This window comes from Cyanistes caeruleus, unplaced genomic scaffold (assembly GCF_971803275.1).
Source record: "Cyanistes caeruleus unplaced genomic scaffold, bCyaCae1.hap1.1 HAP1_SCAFFOLD_76, whole genome shotgun sequence".
Classification (NCBI taxonomy): Eukaryota; Metazoa; Chordata; class Aves; order Passeriformes; family Paridae; genus Cyanistes; species Cyanistes caeruleus.
In genome coordinates this window covers 67,220-87,720 of record NW_028255888.1, presented here as the reverse complement: position 1 = coordinate 87,720, position 20,501 = coordinate 67,220, and positions in this window count along the sequence as shown.

Sequence of the window (20,501 nt, the reverse complement as noted above, 5' to 3'; positions counted from 1 at the left end):
TCTCCTTTCGATGGTATTTTGGATGAAGGCTTACACTCATCCTCATTGTCCTCTGGATAACCTTACAGGTTTTGCATGGGTACTAAGTGTTATGTAAATAAGCATTGTGTTCCACTAATTAGTCTTACACTTCATAATCTTCAGGCCTATGCCTAAAGTTGTTCCAACTTTATCCATCTCAAGGTTGATTTCTTCTTGGGACACCACTTACCTCAAAACTACATCCTGTACCTTAATTTCAACACGTAACATCTGCAAAGGGGTACATCTGCCTTGTATCACCAATTCCCTTGATTGCTTCTAATAATAACTTTCCAAATAGTTACAATTTAGTTAGCACAAATCATTTCCATTTATTACGCTCCCCAAATTCCACTCCCAACATCTCCCCCGCTTCCAGCTCAGGATGGTGCCCCAATGAGACCCCTCCCCAAATCCCACCCCCAAGACACCTCCCCATTGCTGGAAAATCCCCCAAATCTCACTCCAAAATCAGAAATCCTCCCTGAGACCCCTCCCCAAATTCAGGCCTCCCCAAAATGCCCCTCCTCACTGGGATTAGGACCTCTCCCCATCAATGGAAATTCCCCCAAAAGACAAAAAATCCTCCCCAAATCCCCTTCCCAAAATCAGAACTCCACCAGGACCCCTGAATTTCCCCCCAAAACCATCAAATTTTCCCCCCCAAATCCCCAATTTTTTTCCCCAAATCCCAAATCCTCTCCCTAAAAACCCCAAAGTTCTCCCCAAAGCCCCAAACTTCCTCCCCAGACACCCAAATGTTAGAAAAAAATCCTTAAATTCTTGCCCTAAAACCCCAAAATTCCCCCCAGGACCTTCAGAGTTTCACCCCAAAACCCCAAATTTCTCCCTGAACCCCCAAATTTCTCCAATTCCACCCCAAATCCTGGGAGAACTCCCCAAAAAACAGGAAGCCTTCCCAAAACCTCCACCAAAACTGCAACTCTCTCCCCAAAAATCACCAAAAATCTGAGAACATAAATTTTTTCATACCTTGGGTGGGGGGAGAAACACCAGAAATTTCAGGATTTTTCCCGTTTTTTTGGGGAGGGGGGTCTCCCTGTTTCCTGTCCCCCCAGGTGACCCCACCCCAAAATTCCTGCCCCTTGGCCCCCCAAATTAAGTGTAAATAAATAAAAAGATGAAAAAAGGAAAAAAAAAGGGGGGGGAAGGTAAAAAAAAAAAAAAAAGCCAGAAAAAATTTAAAAAAAACATTTTCTCACCTCAGTTTGGGGGGAGGGGGATGGAGGAAACATTGGGGGAGGGGGTGAACTTCCAGGAAAAAAAAATTGAGGGACCCCCCGTGTCCTGGGTTGATTATGATGTTAAATTGTATCCCCATTCGTCCACCTAACCCAGACACAGGTTTTGTATTCTTAAAATTCCATCTAAGAGTAAAAGTGAGTGGAAAAGAAGCACCGAACCTGTTATCAGACTGTACTTGCTCCCCCCACATCGGGAGTTTTGACTACAGCACAGACAGACAACAAGACACAGATCGCCTTGGCTTTCCAACTAGCCGGAGCAGAGAGGTCTTCCTGGACTGTTTTCTTTCCCTTTTTCTGAAACGAATCGAACCTGCTCTGGACTGGGGACTCGGGGGAGCACCGGGAGCTTGCACCCGTGGACTACCGGGAGCCCAGCTTGGGCAGCGGCATTTTCCAGCACCAGAGGGACTGATAACAGAGCGAACACCCACAGGAAAGAGACCCTCTGAAGTTTGTCATCTCTTCTGAATGGCGAGAGGTTTTGTAATTTGATATCGTTCATTCTTGTGCTGGGTAGAGCTGTGCCTGTGAAATAAACAGGATTTTCCAACTTCTTTCAGAGAAATCTCTTCCGAACCGGTTGAGGGGTGGGAGAAAAGGGCCACCTGGGTTTGCTTCCCGGGGGGAGGCCCATTGGAGGTTTTCTCCCAAATTTGCCCTAAACCAGGACAGCGGCCCTCGGCAGTTGGCGGCCTTTGGGGTGGAGCCCAGTGGCACGCGAGCGGCCTTTGGTGGCTGCTGTCGGCCGCCCGCTGGGCAGACCTGCTGTCGGCCGGCGGGCCGCCGTGTGACGCGTCGAGCGGCTCTCCCCTATCGGCCTGAGCGCCTCGCCGCCTTCGCGTCTCCCTGAGAGGGAAGGAGGGAGCCCTCAGAAGCCGGCGGCGCTCCCTCCCGCGTCTGGGCCCGAGCAGATGGCGGCCCTGCTCCCGCCTCGGTTTCTGCCCGGCCGGCTCGGTCAGCGGGGCTGCCGTCCGCCTGCAGGTTTCGGTGGGGCCGGCCGGGGGCGAGCGGGAAGGAAGCCGCCGTCGGAGCGAAAGCCTCCGAGAGAGCGCCGGCGAGAAAGCTTCCTCGGAAAGGGAGGAGACCGAGCCTCAGGCCGCCGGCGGTCCCGTCGGCCCGCTCCTCAGCCCCCGCAGGCGTTGTCGCGGTGCCGAGCGGCCGGCCGCTTGAGGAGCCGCCTGGGCCGTGGGCGGGGAGGGGCCGACGGCGGCGGCCCGAACCCAAGCCGCAGGGGGGCGGGGAAAGCCCAGAAGGCGGTGCCAAGGCAGGGTGACGTCAGAGGGCGGGGCCGCCCGGCGAGCCCCCGGAGGCGGGCCCGGGGCCAAAGACCTGCGCGGACCGCCGAAGAGCCGGCCTGTGCAAGCGGCCGCCCGCTCGCCGCCTCTGCCGGGGATTCGAGTCGAGTCACGCCGGGGGCCGGCGGCTTCCAGCCGCGTCCCACCGCCCGCTTCCGCCTGCTTCCTTTTCCCCGCTGTCCGCCCCGAGGTGCCGCTTGCTGGCTGGTGCCGTGTCTGCTCCCCGCGGGGTGGGGACGCCCCGTTGCCGGCCTGTGCAAGCGGCCGCCCGCTCGCCGCCTCTGCCGGCGACTCGAGTCGAGTCACTATGACTCTTAACAGAGGTAAGTTTGCATTCCTAACTGGGCTTAGCCGCTGAAATCAGACCTCCTCGTGGTCCCGCTGGATACCCGCAAGGGTAACTAGCTGATTTCTGCCCCAGTGTGAGTGAGGTTGTGTTTTTCACTGCCTCCCTGCCTTTGGACTCGCCACCCAAAGTGCAGTTTCACGATTTTGCGTCGAAAAGTTATCGGCAGAAGCTCCTTAAAAGCTCCCTGCCTGAAACCGAGCCCGCGATCAAGTTGGGCAAAGCTGACAGCGCTTGAGGGGGTGCTGTTAGTCAATATTCCCTCAATTGGACTTAGTTTTACTTTGAAAGGGCACCACGGTAAAGGCTTTAAAGCTACTCCGTGTGTCCACGGCAACTCAAACTAATTTTAAAGACTGGTATATAAAATCGCCACAAACCCCAAATTTTAAACCCTCAGAATTGGGAAGGGAGGTTTGGAAAAGTTTAAAACTGGAGTTCTACAACTCGATGCATTGTGCCGAAGAATGTAATGCCCATTGTGTGGGGCGGGAGGGGCTGGAGGAATACCCTGATGTGTACTGTGATGATACAATGACTTCCTTATCTCTAGATGATAACGGGATTGATAAGAGCCAGGAAAGGACTGCCACACCCCCACCCACCCAGGAAGAAGCAGCAGTTTTATCAGAGCCAGAGGAAACCGCTATTCAACCACCAAACAATGGGGAATCAGAAGACTGCCCTGTCATATCAGTTCCAGATGAGAATCCACCCTGCCCGTGCTGCGGTATTAAAACGAATAAAATGCCTGGATTAATTGAACATTTACTCAGAGCACATGGAATTAGAGAATGCAAATTTAAATGCACCAAATGTGATTTGGAAAATACAAATTTTCACAGCATTGCCTGCCACTATCCAAAATGCAAAGGTAAAATAAAAAAACCATCCCCAGGAAAATGGCCCTGCAATGTATGCCAGATGAGTTTTCAAACTAAAATTGGACTGGGACAACATAAAAGAATTGCACATCCAGCAGTCAGAAACCAGGAGAGGCTAGAAGCCATGAGACCAAAAGAAACATCAGCAAGAGGAGCCCACAAGAAATGCTGGAGTGAAGAGGAGGAAAATCTGCTAATCCAACTAATAAAACAATATGAGGGTAATAAAAACATTAATAAACTGATTGCTGAACACATCCCATCCAAAACTGCAAAACAAATCAGTGACAAGAGATGCTATCTGATGTTAAAACAACAAGCCTCAATTGGATTACAAACTAACAGAAAAACAGAAGAGCAGCCACAGGAAAAAATTCAAAAGCCATCAAAGCGTAAAGAAACCAAAATAAAGCAGTTGAAAAAACACTAGGAAGATATTATCCCATCAAAGATCAGTGATGGCACCTTCATTTTGTATCAGGAAGCCTTCCAAGAAATTCTCAAAAAGAAAAATAAGAATCCCACCCACACCATTAGTGAAATAACCAAAGACTGCATGAAGGTATTTAAAGAGATGCACAGCTGGGAAAAGAACACGGCCTCGTCCGTGGGGCTGTGCCTGGCTGTGCTGCTGGAGCTCCACAGGGACCTGATCTGGGAGGCTCTGTCTGCTGTGGCCACCTGATCCAGCAGGCATTCTCCATTTATTTCAAGACTGTTCTTTTATCATTTTTCTGTAGTGTATAAATAAAAGATGTGTTCTAATAAACAGACTGCAAGACTGTTCTTTTGCTGCCCAGGGTCTGCAGGGCATAGGGGAAGAGGGGGAAAAGGGTCTTTGTGCTCAGCAATCTGCCCAGGTGTGCAGTGGTGCAGGAAAACTGGCCAGAAGCCCCTTGGCCTTTGGTGGTTCTGCTGAAGGCACAAGCCCTGTCCCAGCCTGACAGCACCATCTGTGTCCTCCTGCCCATGTGGTGCTGGCTGGATTGCTGAGGGCTCCCAGGTGCATCTTGATCCAGCTCCATGAGCAGCCCCCAGGCTTGATTTGCCTTGTTCCTGACAGCCGGCTGCTCTGATGCTTCCCTGGGGCTCCTAACTGGAGCAGGTTTATCTGAGGGGGGTGAGAATGCCAGGATGTGCCAGGACCAGAGCCCTGGGGTTTCCAAGGAACAAACCATCAATCCCCTTTTCCAGGAGATCCCAACCCTCTGAATCACACCAGGGATAGAGAATAGCAGAATCGCTGGAGTGCTTAAGACCGGAATGCTGGGAAAAAACCTGATCTTTAATTAACCCCATTTCCTGATGGGAAATAATCCAGGATTTCAGTTCCTGGAATTGGAAAAAGAAGGAAATGCTTTTTTGGGAGGTGCGATTGGTCCTCCTGGACAGGGGATTTCCCTAATCCATCCTTCCCTGATTGAGGAATGGAAGTTTGTGGGATGAGCCAGGATTAACAGACCCCTCCCTCAGGTGTGTGATCCAAGATTTTTCTGCTTTTTCCCAGCCCAGGTGAGCCATGTGCAGCATTCCAGAGGGATGGAGCTATCATGTTTGTAATCCATGATTTTCCCATTTTTTCCCCAGTTGTTCCCAGTCCAGGTGAGCCGTGTGCAGCCTTCCAAATGGATTGGTTCAAACCAGGAAGGATTTTATTTCCCATGGGAATAAACCTGGGCTCCAAAACACTCCCAGAATGGCAAAATCACAATTTTAGCAGTTTTTTTCCAGCTCCACATTGCAGGAATTCATGGATCTGCTGATGGTGATAGTGGATGCTCATCCCAAATAATCTGCCTGTTTGTCTAAGAACACTCCGGTGATGGTGCTGATACAAGTTGTGCTGATTCAGTCTGCTGAGATTTTTGGGGATTTTTTTTTTGTGATTTCAGGGGTCTGGGAGGGGCGGGGGGGGGCAGTACACAATCTGGATCTGGAAAAATACCGAATAGTGCAGGGAATGAGGAAATTGTCATGGAAACAAGCACAGAGGAACTGGGAAAAGAATTTTTAAGAAGCGAAAAAAAGGATAACATTCCAACCAAATGCACTGGATGCGTATGGATGCTGAAAGCAGGCAGGGAGCACAGAGCCTGTGTGAAACTGAGTCACACAGGCTTCTCTCTCTGGCCTGGGAAAGCATAAGAAGGAATCCCAACAGTCCTTGTTAAAGGACACCAGTTGGCAGGTGTTGTTTAATCGAGGGCTGGTGTTCCACTTAACCAATGATGGTGATGTGTACCTTTAATGAGCAATGGGAGTTTTACCTCTCAGACCTTCTCAAACATGTGTATAAAAGAAGATTAAGAATAATAAACTTTGCTCTCTTGGACAATGCAGCCAAGGGAGTCAGTGTCGTACTCCTCGCCATTCCTAATACAGTGCAAGAGAAAAGAATAACTTGGAGGTGGAATAGGAGAAATTCCAATACAACAGGTTACCAAGGCCTGGGAGGGCCCAAATTTTTCATTTTATTTGGGAAATTTTTTGGTGTTTATCAATGTTATTGGATTTTTTTTTCCAAGAAAATCCCACTTTTCCTTTCTGATGGGACTGGCAGTTGCCTCCTGTTCTTGTAGTTCTGATTTTGCCCATCCTCATTCCCAAAAGTTTTTCGAAACTTCTGTAAAATGATGAAAATGATGATGGACTGTGGCCTTTTTTCTTTCTCCTTACTTGTGATGCTATTGCAGTGAAAAGAAGAAAAAACACTGATAAAAAATGGGAAAAAAAATATAAAAATATCAGCATTTTACCATGTATCAGTGCCTGGCTATTTCTTTTAAAGCTTTGTTTGGCTAATGTTCTTTTTGCTATAAAATAGAATTAAATGAAGCCCTGGGGAGGTTTAAGAAAAAGAGAAAAAATGTAAATTAAAATTTTAAATTTGGCTTCTTTTTCACAGGAGCAATCCTTTTAGACTACAAATAAAATAAAAAAAAAATCCCACAAAAAGAGCAATAGAAGAAATAATCATAATCACAATTGTCTGTATTCTGAATATTTATTCTTTGTAGTTTTTTGGGGACTAAAAGTTTGCAACTTTATTTTGCTATTTAAAAGACCTTATTTTCTCATGTATTATTCTGGAGAAGAAAACTGCTTTGCTTTTTTTGATTTTTAATTTTTATTCCTTTGAGTTGTCAGCAGTTTTCCTCGTTGAAAATTAAAAAAATAGAGGGATAAAGAGATAAGGGGAAAAAAGAAATAAAAAAGATTAAAATAAAGGAAAAATCTCTTGAAAATATAAAAACTAAACAAAAAATTCAGTTACACTGTTTCTAGTGTGTGACAGAGTGCCTTGATTTTTCCATGATGCTTGGTGCTTTCCGGACTTGTAGAGTTGTCTGGACACGATGTTGAGCTTGGCAGAGATTCCACAGCTGCTGGAGCCATTCCCAGTTTTCCTTCCCACCTGTAGTTTTTGATACCGTCATGTACATGACCATTTTTCGCAGTAGTTGTGCCATTTTTCATATTCCTGATGCCCGGAATGCTTTTATTCCATTGAAATTTGTTTCAGCAGCTGGAAGATTTGAAATTCCCAATGCCCAGAATGTGTTATTCTCTAGAAATTAGGAAGGGGAGCTGGAAGATCTGAAATTCCCAAAGCCTGGAATGCTGTTATTCTACAGTGTTGAAGTCTGGAATACAGAGTGTGTGCCCTTGTTTCTGATACTTAGTTATAAGATCCAGAAAAACACTGAATTTCATATAACATGAAATTCATGAGCATGTTTTCATGGTGGTACATGAAAACAAATGTTAAATTTAGATGGAAAAAGCTGAAAGTGTAAGTGTGTAGATTAGAAAGTTCTTTTAAATCACTGGGTGAAAAAGTAAGTTTAGAGAACAAGAGACAAGATGGAGGATTTAGGGTGTTGTCTCTTGTCCCTTCTTCTTTCTTCTTCATCTTCTTCTCCTAGAGGTTTTTGGGTAGTAGTAAGTGATTGGACAGAGAATGCCGCAGCGCATCACAGAGATGATGGGTCATTGGGTCATTAAGAAAAATAATATATGTGTCTACTGTTAACTGGGTAAAAATAGGTATAAAGATAAAAGAACTGCGTATTTCGGGGTCATTTTGTGCATCAGACACAAAGTGTGCCACAAGGCCTTGTTTGTACCATCAGAAGAAAGAAATGTACCATATTGCAAAGATTAACCTTGTGTAGCCAGCCTGGAGAGACCTGTTAAGTTTTCTGATGACCTTTTAATAAACACAAGAAACAAGATTCTAACGAGCTTGGGAGTTTTCTTCAAATCATAAGAACTGAGATAAGCAGGGCTCCCCACGAGGGAGGATCCCAAAAGAATTCAGTCCAAAGGAGGCTGAGAAATCCAAGAATAAAAAGAAAAATACAGAAGAGATGCAGCAGAAACAGAAACAGAAACAGAAAAAGGATATTTATAGAAAAGTTACACACAGGAATTTGGGAGGAGAGCTGGAGGACCTCAAATTGCCAATTCTTGGAATGGTGCTATTCCATGAGAATTTTGTGGGAATTTGGGAGGGGAAATAAAGGATTTGAAATTCCTGATGTCTAGAATGCCATCATTCCAAGAGAATGTAGGTGCAGAACTGGAGGATTGCAAATGGCCAGTACTTGGAATGCCGTTATTCCATAGGAATTGGGTGGGAATTTGGAAACGGAACTGGAAGATTCAAATTTCCTGATGCTCGGATTGCCGTTATTCTATGGGAATTTGGGAGGGGGGATGGAAGATTTGAAATTCCTGAAGCTTGGAATGCTGTTAATCCATAGGAATTCGGGAGTGGAAATGGAGGATTCCAAATTCCCAATGTGTGTAATGCTGTTATTCCATGGGAATTTCAGGAAGGAAGCAGGAGAATTCTTAATTCCTGACACCCAGAATGCCATTATTCCATGGGAATTTGAGAGGGGAGGTGGAGGAGTCAAAAATCCTGATGCCTGGAATGCCATTATTTCATGGGAATTTGGGAAGGGAACAGGAAGATTTCTAATTCATGACGCCTGGAATGCTGTTATTCCATGGGAATTTGGTGGGAATCTAACAGTGCATATAAAGGATTCCAAATTCTCAATTTCCAGAATTCTGTAATTCTATCTTTTTGGTGGGAATTGGGAAGGAGGGCTGGAAATTTTTTAAATTCTTGATACCCAGAATGCCATTATTCCACAGGAATCTGTGAGGGGAGCTGGAGGATTCCAAATTCTCAATGCCTGGAATGCCGTTATTCCATGGTTTCCATGTGCTGCCCAGCAAATCCAACCCCCGAGCTTCAAATCCAACTTTTGACTTTCAAATCAAACATTTGACCACATAAACCATCTTGGAATTCAAGTCCAACCTCGACCATCAAATTTAACCTTAAAACACCTGGGATGGGATGGGATGGGATGGGATGGGATGGGATGGGATGGGATGGGATGGGATGGGATGGGATGGGATTGATAGGACCAAGCTGCTTTTTTTTTTTCCCAGAATGCAAGAAAGACAGTCAGAAAAGCAGAAGGAAACATAACAGTATCTCTGTACTACTGAATTGTCCTGGGAAACTCAGAAATTGATGGTGTTCTGGTGCTACTGCCAATCCCTTCCATGGAAAAAATTCATTCCAGGAAGGAGCAACATCATCTGACAGATACCCAGAGTTGCCAGCAGTTGCTCCAAGAGCTCCTGCCATCAGCCCCTGCAGGAAGGAGCCCAGCTCCCAATGCACATGGGCTTTGGCTGCCCTCTGGCACAGAAGCCCCTCAGGGGCACAGGTCTCTGGGGCAGAAGAAGGGCACCAGCACTGCCAGGGCTCGGGTGGTGGCAGGTCTGCTTCAGTGGGGACTCTGCCACACCTGCTGATTTCAGTGCTCGCTGGGCCCCAGGGCTCAGAGCAGCATTTGTGCCCTGGCCCACACGTTCCTTGTCTGTGTCACAGCCTGTGTGGGTTTAGGATGGTCACCAGACAGGATGTGTCCCAAGGAGGCTGTGCCAGCTTCTGTGCAAGGCCCCGTGCCCTTCCTGCTGCGGCTGTGTCGGCAGCCCTGGGGCTCCTTCTGCTGCCCTGAGCCCGCAGAGCAGGGCAGCATTTGCTGATGGTTTGAGCTGTTCCTAAATATCCTGTTGGGCTCATTCAATGTGTTCATTCCTTGTTTTCTCACAAACCAGGATTTTTGATTCCCAAACTTTGTCCAGATTGAGGAGGAGGCTGTGAGTAAGAGGAAGATGCCCCAAGACACCCAGGCAGGTGAGGAGGAAGTCAGTGCCCCTTTCCCCCTCTCTCCTGCTCCATCTCCCAGCCCAGCATGGCCCCCAGCTGCAGGAAAACCCCGCTGCTGACGCCGTCCTGCTGGGGACGCACAGGGGAGATCTCCTTCTCCTTCCCTCTGGCATGGAGGCAAATCCCATCCTCTCCTTGTACTTCCTCCCCCAGACGTGGAGCTGAGGATGGAGACCAGAAAGGACAAATCCCCACAGCAGAACCTCATAGACGAGGCTGTTTTGAGTGGCTCCAGAGTGCAAGAATCCAATAAGGAGGAAAATCCCTGGAGATCCTGCAAGAGGAGGGGCTCCAAACCCCTTTTCCTCTGAGGAGGAAAGATCCACCCTCTGACAGGATGGCAGCCAGAGACCCAGCCAGGGCTCTGAGCTGGTGGCCCATGAGCAGCTTCACAATGGGGAGAAGCCCTACAAGTGCTTGGAGTGTGGGAAGAACTTCAGCCACAGCAAGAGCCTGATTTGCCACCAGATGATCCACACTGGGGAATTCCCTATGAGTGTAGGGAATATGGGAAGGGCTTCAGCTGCAAATCCAATCTCATCATCCACCAGCGCATCCACACTGGGGAGAGGCCCTACGAGTGTCCCCAGTGTGGGAAGAGGTTCCAAAGTGGCTCAGATCTCCTCCAGCACCAATGGATTCACACAGAGGAGGGGCCCTTCCGCTGCCCCGACTGAGGGAAGGGCTTCAAGGACAAATCCACCCTCATCACCCACCGGCACATCCACACTGGGGAGAGGCCCTACAAGTGTGGGGAATGTGGGAACAGCTTCAGCTGGAGGTCCCAAATGAGCATCCACCAGATGATCCACACAGGGGAGAGGCCCTACGTGTGTCCTGAGTGTGGGAAGAGCTTCTCAGACAGCTCTCACTTGACCAAACCCCAATGGAGGCACCACTAAGGGAAGCCCTGCAAATGCCCCAAGTGCAGGAACAGCTTTGTGCACTGCTCCAGCTTCATCCCCCCTTGAAGGACTCATGTTGGCAAGACACCTGGTGATCCATGTTCCTTGTGATCCACACCTGTACCTCTTCCTGCCCATGGCAATATCATGATTTTGCATTGTGGAATGTGAGGGTCTGACCATGGCCCTGTCATTAGATTCAATCCCATCTCAGATCATTGCCAGGGGCAGGAAAAGGACTCGCTCTCTCTCTTCCAGGCATGAGAAAATACGTGGCCAGGAAGAGCCAGTTGCTGGTGTTGTAGTTTTCCCTGTAAATAGTTTGTCTTATCCCTCCTGTTACCAAAATTGTTTCTGTTCCTGTTTGTTCCTTATCTCGTTGCTGTTCCCAGCAAATTGTTCTTATCCCAACCTGGGATCTTTGCCTTTTGTGCTTTCCATGGCAGGCAGGAGGGAAGTGAGTGGCAGCGTGGTTTTAGGGGAGCAGGAAATTGGGGAATCCCATTCCTGAAGCCCAGCCCGTGGAAACCGAGCATCCCAGCTGGTGCCAGGCCTGGTTGCCGTGGCAGCAGCCTTGGGAGCGGGTCCCTGGCTGGGGGCTGCAGGAACCTCTTCCCTCTGGTGCCCAGGGACAGGAGTGGAGGGAGCAGCTGGAGCTGAGGCAGGCAGGTTTAGGCTGGATGTGAGGAAAAGGTTTTTCCCCGAGGCTGCTGGGGCACTGAACAGGCTCCTCAGGGAGGGCTCCCAGCTCCAGGGCTGTCTGAGCTCCAGCAGCACTTGGCCAGTGCTGCCAGGCCCAGGCTGGGATTGTTGGGGTGTCCTGTGCAGGGCCAGCAGTTGGACTGGAGGATCCCCATGGGTCCCTCCCAACTCAGCCAATTCTGTGGCTCTGGGATCCCATGAGCCTGGGGATGGGACTGGAAATGGTTGCCATGGCAATGGGCTCTGGCTCCAGGCCTGAGCTGTTGTCCACGGCAACAACTGAGGCATGGGGTCTTCACAGAGCTGCCAAGGGACTGACCATAGCAACAGGGGACTGTGATGGTTGCCATGGAAACAGACCATAGCAACAGGAGGCAGTGGTCATTTCCATGGAAACAGACCATAGTTAGAGGGGACAGTGATGGTTGCCATAGAAATAAATCATAGTAACAGGGGGCTGTAATGGTAGCCATGGAAAGAGACCAGAGCAACAGGTCCTGGTGATGGCTGCCTACCAAGGATCAGATTTGTTACAGACCCTCAGAGGGGATCCATGGGGCCATTCCCAGAGTCTCCAGGCTGTTCAAGAGCTGCAATGTCACAGGCACAGACAGGGGCTACAGAGAGACCTCCCAGGGCTTTCTGGGGATGCTGAAGAGCCGTGTGGTCAGACACAGTCACAGTAATTCCAGGGGACCTTGGGCTGCAAAGGCACCGCTCTGTCACAGGCACTCATGTAGGCTCCACGGTGACATCCCAGGAGTCCCCAGGCTGCCAAAGAGCCGGGATGTCACAGACAGTCCCAGGGCTTCCTGTAATGGGCAGAGTGGGAGCTTCTGGCAAAAGCTTTATTTCTTTATTGGAGAAACTCCTGCTGAGTCATGAAGTGGAGAAATGACACTCAACAGCCACCGTGGATCCTCAAACCCCTCCAGAATGCCTAGACTTACAAATCCCTTCTAAGCAAAGAGACTGGAAGCAGCTGGATCCAATTGCAGCCCCAGACTTTCTCAAAAGGTTTATGTGTACAGATTGGACAGGTGGAATTGAACCGTAATGCAGTTTGTCCCACAGGATTAAAAATTGAATACCATCTGTCTGTTGCCGCTGAAGATGAATAGATCACATGGACACAGGTTGAGGTGTGGTGAAAAGAAGAGAGAGTTTATTTTTCCTCCCAGGATTTATAGGCTTCTGACCATGGCCAGGGATTGGATGGTCAGGATAACACTTTCTCACTGCACTGGCCATGAGAGATGCCCATCACAAGACGTGTAACAGAAAGAATGTACACATATCTATGTTTACAGTTACTGTCCTGGGAAAGAACTTAGAAAACTATGTTAGCAAACTCAGAAGCTGAGTTTTCAGAGTGACAAACTCGAATTAAAATAAATAGATGGGCCTTGCTAAAATTAAAGGTAGATAGAGAGGCCTTGCTAAAATAGAGGTTAAGCATTGGCTAATAACTAATTGTCAACGTTATGCTTGTTCAGTTGGGCTTAGAGTGAGACATAAAGTATCTGGTAAAGAACTTCAAGAACATAAGACAGTTGCAAATCAGAAACTCATTGAAGATATGAAACAAGGAGCCCAGCCAAGGGTCCATTTGTCACTTTGCATTGAAAAGGTTGAAAGGGCAGAACGAGGAAGAGCCATATCCCTTCCTCCCTTCTGTGACCCCTCCTCAGAAAAAGACCACCGACCCATTTCAAGGAGCATGCTTAATTGCTTTTTTTCCTAAGTAGCATAGGAAGTGAAAAGTTGGTGGGAACTGGGTCATGAATATGTATTTGTATTCAATACTTCTGTAAATAAAAAGCCTGTATTCACCTGTGCTTGGGGCCGTGTGTATTAAGGGGTGACCTGACACATCAGCCCAGCACTGTGAATAAACATACACTTTTTAACCATAAAACAGTTAAAGAGTCTTTGTCTGTCTCAGTTGGATACCAGATCATATCCATATTTTAGTAAATCAGCCTTAAAATGAATCCAAAACTTGCATGTGGAAAAAAGAAAAGAATTTGGGGGTTCGGGAAGAGTAGGATGGATTTTGTTAACAGCAGATAGGAAAAAGCACCAACAGAAGGAACAATTGTTTTTGGAACACTCCCATGTGGAGTGACAGAAGAAGGTTATAGTCTTGAGCTCAGATTTGTTTTTGCAAGTGAAACAACAACAACAAGAACAATGATGATAATGATTAAAATAATGATGATAATGATGATAATGATGATGATGATAATGATAATAATATAATACAATAATATACATTTATATACATAATTAAAAATAGATAATGTGAAATAATGTTGACAGTACTGATTTGTGAGCTTTATCTGCTCACTGTAACACTAAACACCTTACAAAAAAGGACTGGCAAAGACCCAATTGTCAGTGGTAAACTTTTGTGAATTGTATACACAGAATAAAGGAGGAAGGGGTGAAATTGGCTGTTTTTATAGGGTTTGGTGATGCTGTGATGCCGAATGCTTTGTCTCTTCCTGTGAAAAGCACACTGATTAAGACTGCTGGGTTTTTCATGTACCACACTATCTACAAGCTGCAGGATTGGTTGAACAGGTGAAGGAGTTGTTAAAAGAGCAGTTGATAAAATGAGGAGATGGGAACCTGTCCTGGTGGAGAACCCATCTCCCAGATGTGTTCCATGCCCTTAACAATGGGCCCACTGGGGAAATGGAAACCCCTGGGTGTGCAGGGCTGCACCCAATTTGCAAACACAACCATGGACAGTGAGACTTGGACTGCCTGGGAAACGGTTCTGGGTGTGATGGCCCCTGACAGGGCCACCCCAGAGGCTGCAGGGCTGGACCTTCCTGCACTGGAATTAATTAGGAAAAAGCCAAAGCAAATGAAAGTTAACAATACAAGAATAGGAATTCAGATTCCTCCAGGATGCTTTGGTTTGGTAACTGCTCACTTGAGCTTGGCCTTGCAAAGTGTTGATGTCATGGGAGGAGGAATTGATGCAGATTATCAAGGAGAAATTGAAGTAAGTCTGTTAAACAATAATGAACAAGATTTTGTTTTCCAACCCCATGGCAGGATAGAACAGTTATTAATATTGCAGTTTTAAAAACAATTGTGAAAGAAGGACATCTACCTCAAATTACCTCTGTTCATAGAGATCAAGAGTTTGGATGCACCAGTCCTAATAATTGGTCCAGAGGCCAAATGGCCCTCCAGAGGCAGCTGAAGGAACAGCTCTGGGGAAAGACAACACTGGTTGAATCCTGAGACCTGGGCAGGAACAATGGGAATATATCCCTGCAGCCAAGTGTTCTCTGACACAACAAGCTGATGTTATGGGATATTGTTTTACAGATGCTGCCAGACCAGATCTCCCTGTTTGCCCCAGTGACCCCTTTGGAAAATGCTCTGATGCACGGGGCTCCATGTGAAGGCAGATGTGACACTGAGGGACTTCCACACCAATTCCAGCCAGGAGCCTGGGTGCCCATCAGGGACTGGGACCTGGCACTTCTCCAGCCGAAGGGGAGAGGATCCCAATTTCCAGCTCCTGGCTGGAATTGATGTGCAAGTCCCTCAGTGTCACATCAACCTTCACATGGAGCCCCGTGGATCAGAGCATTTTCCAAAGGGGTCGTTGGGCCAAACAGGGAGATTTGGTCTGGCAGCATCTGTAAAACAATATTGACTTGTTGTGGCAGAGAACACTTGGCTGCAGGGATATATTCCCATTCTTCATGCTCAGGTTTCAGGATTCAAACAGTGTTGTTTTTCCCCAGAGCTGTTACTTCAGCTGCCTCTGGAGGGCCATTTGGCCTCTGGACCCACACTCTGGACCAATTATTAGGACTGCTGCATCCAAACCTTTTAATCTCCACAAACAGTGCTGATTGGAGGTGGATCTCCTTCTTTCACAATCGTTTTTAAACTGCAATATAAATATTTGTGATAACCTGCCATGGGGTTGAATCATCCAATCTTGTTCATTCATTTTGAACAGAATTTCTTTAATTTCTCCTTCATAATCTGCATCAATTCCTCCTCCCATGACATCAACACTTTGCAAGGCCAAGCTCAAGTGAGCAGTTACCAAACCAAAGCGTCCTGGAGGAATCTGAATTCCTGTTCTTGTATTGTTAACTTTCATTTACTTCGGCTTTTTCCTAATTAATTCCAGTGCATGAAGGTCCAGCCCTGCAGCCTCTGGGGTGGCCCTGTCAGGGGCCATCACACCCAGAACAATTTCCCAGGCAGTCCAAGTCTCACTGTCCATGGTTGTGTTTGCAAATTGGGTGCAGCCCTGCACACCCAGGGGTTTCCATTTCCCCAGTGGGCCCATTGTTAAGGGCATGGAACACATCTGGGAGATGGGTTCTCCACCAGGACAGGTTCCCATCTCCTCATTTTATCAACTGCTCTTTTAACAACTCCTTCACCTGTTCAACCAATCCCGCAGCTTGTAGAGAGTCTGGTACATGAAAAACCCAGCAGTCTTAATCAGTGTGTTTTTCACAGGAACAGACAAAGCATTCCTCATCATAGTATCAACAAACCCTATAAAAATAGCCAGTTTTATCCGTTCCCCCTTTATTCCTTGTATACAATTCACAAAAGTTTACCATTGACATTTGGGTCTTTGCCAGTTCTTTTTTGTAGGGTATTTAGTGTTACAGTGAGCAGCCAAAGCTCACAAATTGGTATTTTCAGCATTATTTCACATTATTGAGTTTTGGTTATATATATAAATATATATTATTGTGTTGTTATTGTTATTGTTATTATGTTACTTGCACAAACAAACCTGAGCTCAAGACTAAAACCTTTTTCTGTACCTTCATGTGGGAGCATTCCAAAAGACAACTGTTCCTTCCGTTGGTGCTGTTAAGAAAATCCATCCCTGTCTTCCCAAACCCACAAGTTCTTTTCCTTTTTCCATATGCAATGTTTGGATGCATCTTAAGACATCCTGCGGTTCAGCCTCTTTTAACCGACTGCCCCACTGCTTGCACGGCGCTCCCACCTCAGCCCCACTCCAGAGCCAGTGAACTCTGGGGAGGGCTTCCCTTCTGGGAATTTGAGATGGGACAGATTCCTTACATTTACATTTAAAAAGTGATATTTTGTTGTGATCTGGCCAGACTTTGCCAATTTTGTTTCACCAGTGGGCAGGGTCAGCACCAAAGGCACAAACACCACCTGAAGGAATCAGTGTCACTTACTGCAGCTCCAAGCAGCAAAGGATCACAAAAGGAGCAGCTCAGCAATGCACCCAATCATCACTGCCAAAGATTGCCCGCAGGCATTAACAAAGATCCAGTTCCCCTCAGACTTTGCCATCCCCAGATCCACCCATCAGCTGGGGAAGCTGTCACAGCCAAGGACTGGAGAGCCACTCCTGGACACTGGGAAATCCTGCAGGTGCCTCCAGCCACAGGTGAGGCTCAACCTCCACTGTGAGAGAGGGCCCGGCTTTGATAGTGCTGAATAAACAAACTGACAGCACTTCTGCTGTGGGAACATCTGGTTTCATCCTCCTCTTGCGTCCCTACCAAAGCCTGGCCAGGCCTCAAGGAGGAACCAAGGGAGTTGACTCTGTCCATACACCCCAAACAAGGCCAGATGTCAGATTGAATGGCCTTGTCTGGCTTCTAAACACAGAAAGGTCAATCCATGTTTCATTGATGAGTGGATCCATCTATCACAGTGCTAATGACCATGCATATTTCAGTAATGAGCAGACAGACAGATAACCTCTGGTTGGAAGGTTCATCCAGAGGTCACCTTTGGCTCAGGGCCTGTTGTTCAGGCCTCACTCAGGGCCTGTTGTTCAGACCTTGGCACTTCAGGGACGAGGTTTAGTGCTGGGCTTGACACTGCTGGGTGACTGGCTGGACTGGATGAGCTCAGAGGCCTTTTCCAGCAAAATGGATTCTATAATTGCAGGATTCTATCTGCTGCATTCAGCTAGGTCCATTACTTAGCAGCATTACTTTGGCCCAAAAGCCCCCTCTTGCTCAGCTCTTGTGGCCTGAGGCTTCAGCTCCTTCAGCTCCTGGTGCTGAGCTGCTCATGCTGAATGAGATGACTCAGAGAGAAGAATACAGTTCATCCAATTCCTTCTGGGACACAGAGAGGGGAGGTGTGAAAACAGGAGCATTGTTTGGTGTGGCCTCTTCTCTGCCCTTCACACCTTTCAGGGCTTTGAACCAGCCAAGAGCTTTCTCCAGGAGTTCAATGAAGCAGCTGTTCCTGCTCCCAGGTCTGGCTCTTCCCAGTCTCTGACCTTGACTGCTTTTGTCCCTCTTGCTGTGCCCTCTGCTCCCCCAGGGCTCGGTGGCTGCTGCCCAGGACTGTGGGACTGGCACAGATCAAGGGGTCGAGCCCCTCCTTTCTGTGCCCTTGGAGCTGCCTGGTCACAGCAGCCTTTTCCATCTGGAAGCTCCACATGGGGAGGGAGTCCCCAGCTCTGTTCCTGGCGTAACGTGCAGGAGCCCAGGGCTGCCATCTCAAGTCCCTGCTGGCACTGAGGGCTCCCAGGTGCCTCAGGCTGTTGTGACAGCGCTGCACAGGGAGGGAAGCATGGCAGAGGCTGCACTGAAAGTCAGCTCCATGTGCTGATGTTGGTACTGCTGCGGGTGCTGGCACTGCTGGTGCTGGTGATGGTGGTGGTGCTGCTGGTGGTGCTGGTGGTGCAGGTGCTGGTGGTGGTGCTGCTGGTCCTGCTGGTGCTGCCACTTATGCTGCTGGTGGTGCTGGTGGTGGTGCTGCTGATGCTATGGCTGGTGCTGCTGGTGCTGATCCTGCCCCTGCTGCTACTGCTGGTGCTGCTGGTGCTGGTGCTCCTGCTGGTACTGGTGCAGGTGCTGGTGGTGCTGCTGCTGGCACTGCTGCTGGCACTGCTGCTGCAGCTGCTGCTGCTGGTGGTGCTGGTGGTGGTGCTGCTGGTGCTGCTGGCACTGCTGGTGCTGCTGTTACTGGTGCTGGTGCTGCTCGTGCTGGTGGTGGTGCTGGTGGTGATGCTGGTGCTGGTGGTGGTGCTGCTGGCACTGCTGGTCCTGCTGCTGGTGCTGCTGATGCTGCTGCTGGCACTACTGGTGCTGCTTGTGCTGGTGTTGGTGCTGGTGATGATGGTGCTACTGGTGCTGCTGCCTCTGCTGCTGCTGGTACTGCTGGTGCTGCCACTGGTGCTGCTAGTGCTTCTGCTGGTGCTGCTGTTGGTGGTGGTGGTGCTGCTGCTGCTTCTGCTGGTGCTGGTACTGCTGGTGCTGCCACTGATGCTGCTGATGGTGCTGCTGGTGCTGCTTCTTCTGGTGCTGCTGCTGCTGCTGCTTGTCCAGCCCCTGGTGCTGCTGCTGATGCTATGGCTGGTGCTACTGCTGGTGCTGCTGGTGCTGATGATGCTGCTGCTGGTGCTGGCGGTGCTGGTGCTGCTGCTGCTCGCACTGGTGGCAGTGCTGCTGCTGGTTCTGCTGGTGCTGCTGGTGCTGGTGCTGCCACTGATGCTGCTGGTGGTGCTGCAGGTGCTGCTGCTGCTGCTGCTGCTGCTGTGCTGGTGATGCTGGTGCTGCTGGTGCTGGTGCTGCTGGTGCTGGCACTGCTGGTGCTGCCACTGATGTTGCTGGTGCTGCTGCTGGTGCTGCTGCTGCTGCTGTTGCTGCTGCTGCTGATCCTGCCCCTGGTGCTACTGCTGGTGCTGGCGGTTCTGTTGCTGCTGCTGGTGCTGCTGCTAGCACTGCGGTGCTGGTGGTGGTGGTGCTGCTGCTGGTGCTTCTGGTACTGGTGCTGCTGGTGCTGCTGGTCCTGCTTCTGGTGCTGCTGCTGGTGCTGCTCTTGGTGGTGGTGGTGCTGTTGGTGGTGCTGCTGCTGTTGCTGCTGCCACTGATGCTGCTGATGGTGCTGCTGATGCTGCTTCTTCTGGTGCTGCTGCTGCTGGTGCTGGTCCAGCCCCTGGTGCTGCTGCTGATGCTATGGCTGGTGCTGCTGCTGGTGCTGCTGGTGCTGATCCTGCCCCTGGTGCTACTGCTGGTGCTGCTGCTGCTGGCACTGGTGGTAGTGCTGCTGCTGGTTCTGCTGGTACTGCTGGTGCTACTGGTCCTGGTGCTGCAGGTGCTGCTGGTGCTGCTGCTGGTGATGCTGGTGCTGCTGGTGCTTCTGCTGGTGCTGCTGCTGGTGCTGGTGGTGCTGCTGCTGCTGCTGGTACTGGTGCAGGTGCTGCTGGTGCTGCTGCTGGCACTGCTGCTGGTGCTGCTGGCACTACAGGTAGTGCTGCTGGTGCTGCTGCTGGTGGTGCTGCTGGCGCTGCTGCTGGTGGTGCTGCTGGTGCTGCTGGTGCTGATCTTGCCCCTGGTGCTACTGCTCGTGCTGGTGGTGCTGCTGGTGGTGCTGGTTCTGGTGCTGCTGGCACTGGTGGTGGTGGTGGTGCTGGTGCTGCTGGCACTGCTGCTGATGCTGCTGCTGGTACTGGTGCTGCTGGTGCTGGTGCTGCTGGTGCTGGTGCTGCTCGTGCTGGTGGTGGTGCTGCTGCTGGCACTGCTGGTGAAGCTAGTGCTGGTCCTGTCCCTGGTGCTGCTGCCGCTGCTGGTTCTGCTGGTACTGCTGGTGCTGCTGGTGCTGCTGGTGCTGCTGCTGCTGCTGCTGCTGTTGCTGCTGCTGCTGGTGCTGCTGGTGATGCTGGTGCTGGTGCTGCTGGTGCTGCTGATGCTGGTGCTGCTGGTGCTGGTACTGCTGGCACTGCTGGTGCTGTTGGTGCTGGTGCTGCTGGTCCTGCTGCTGCTGCTTCGGCTGCTGGTCGTGCTGCAGCTTTTGGTGCTGGTGCTGGTGCTGCTGC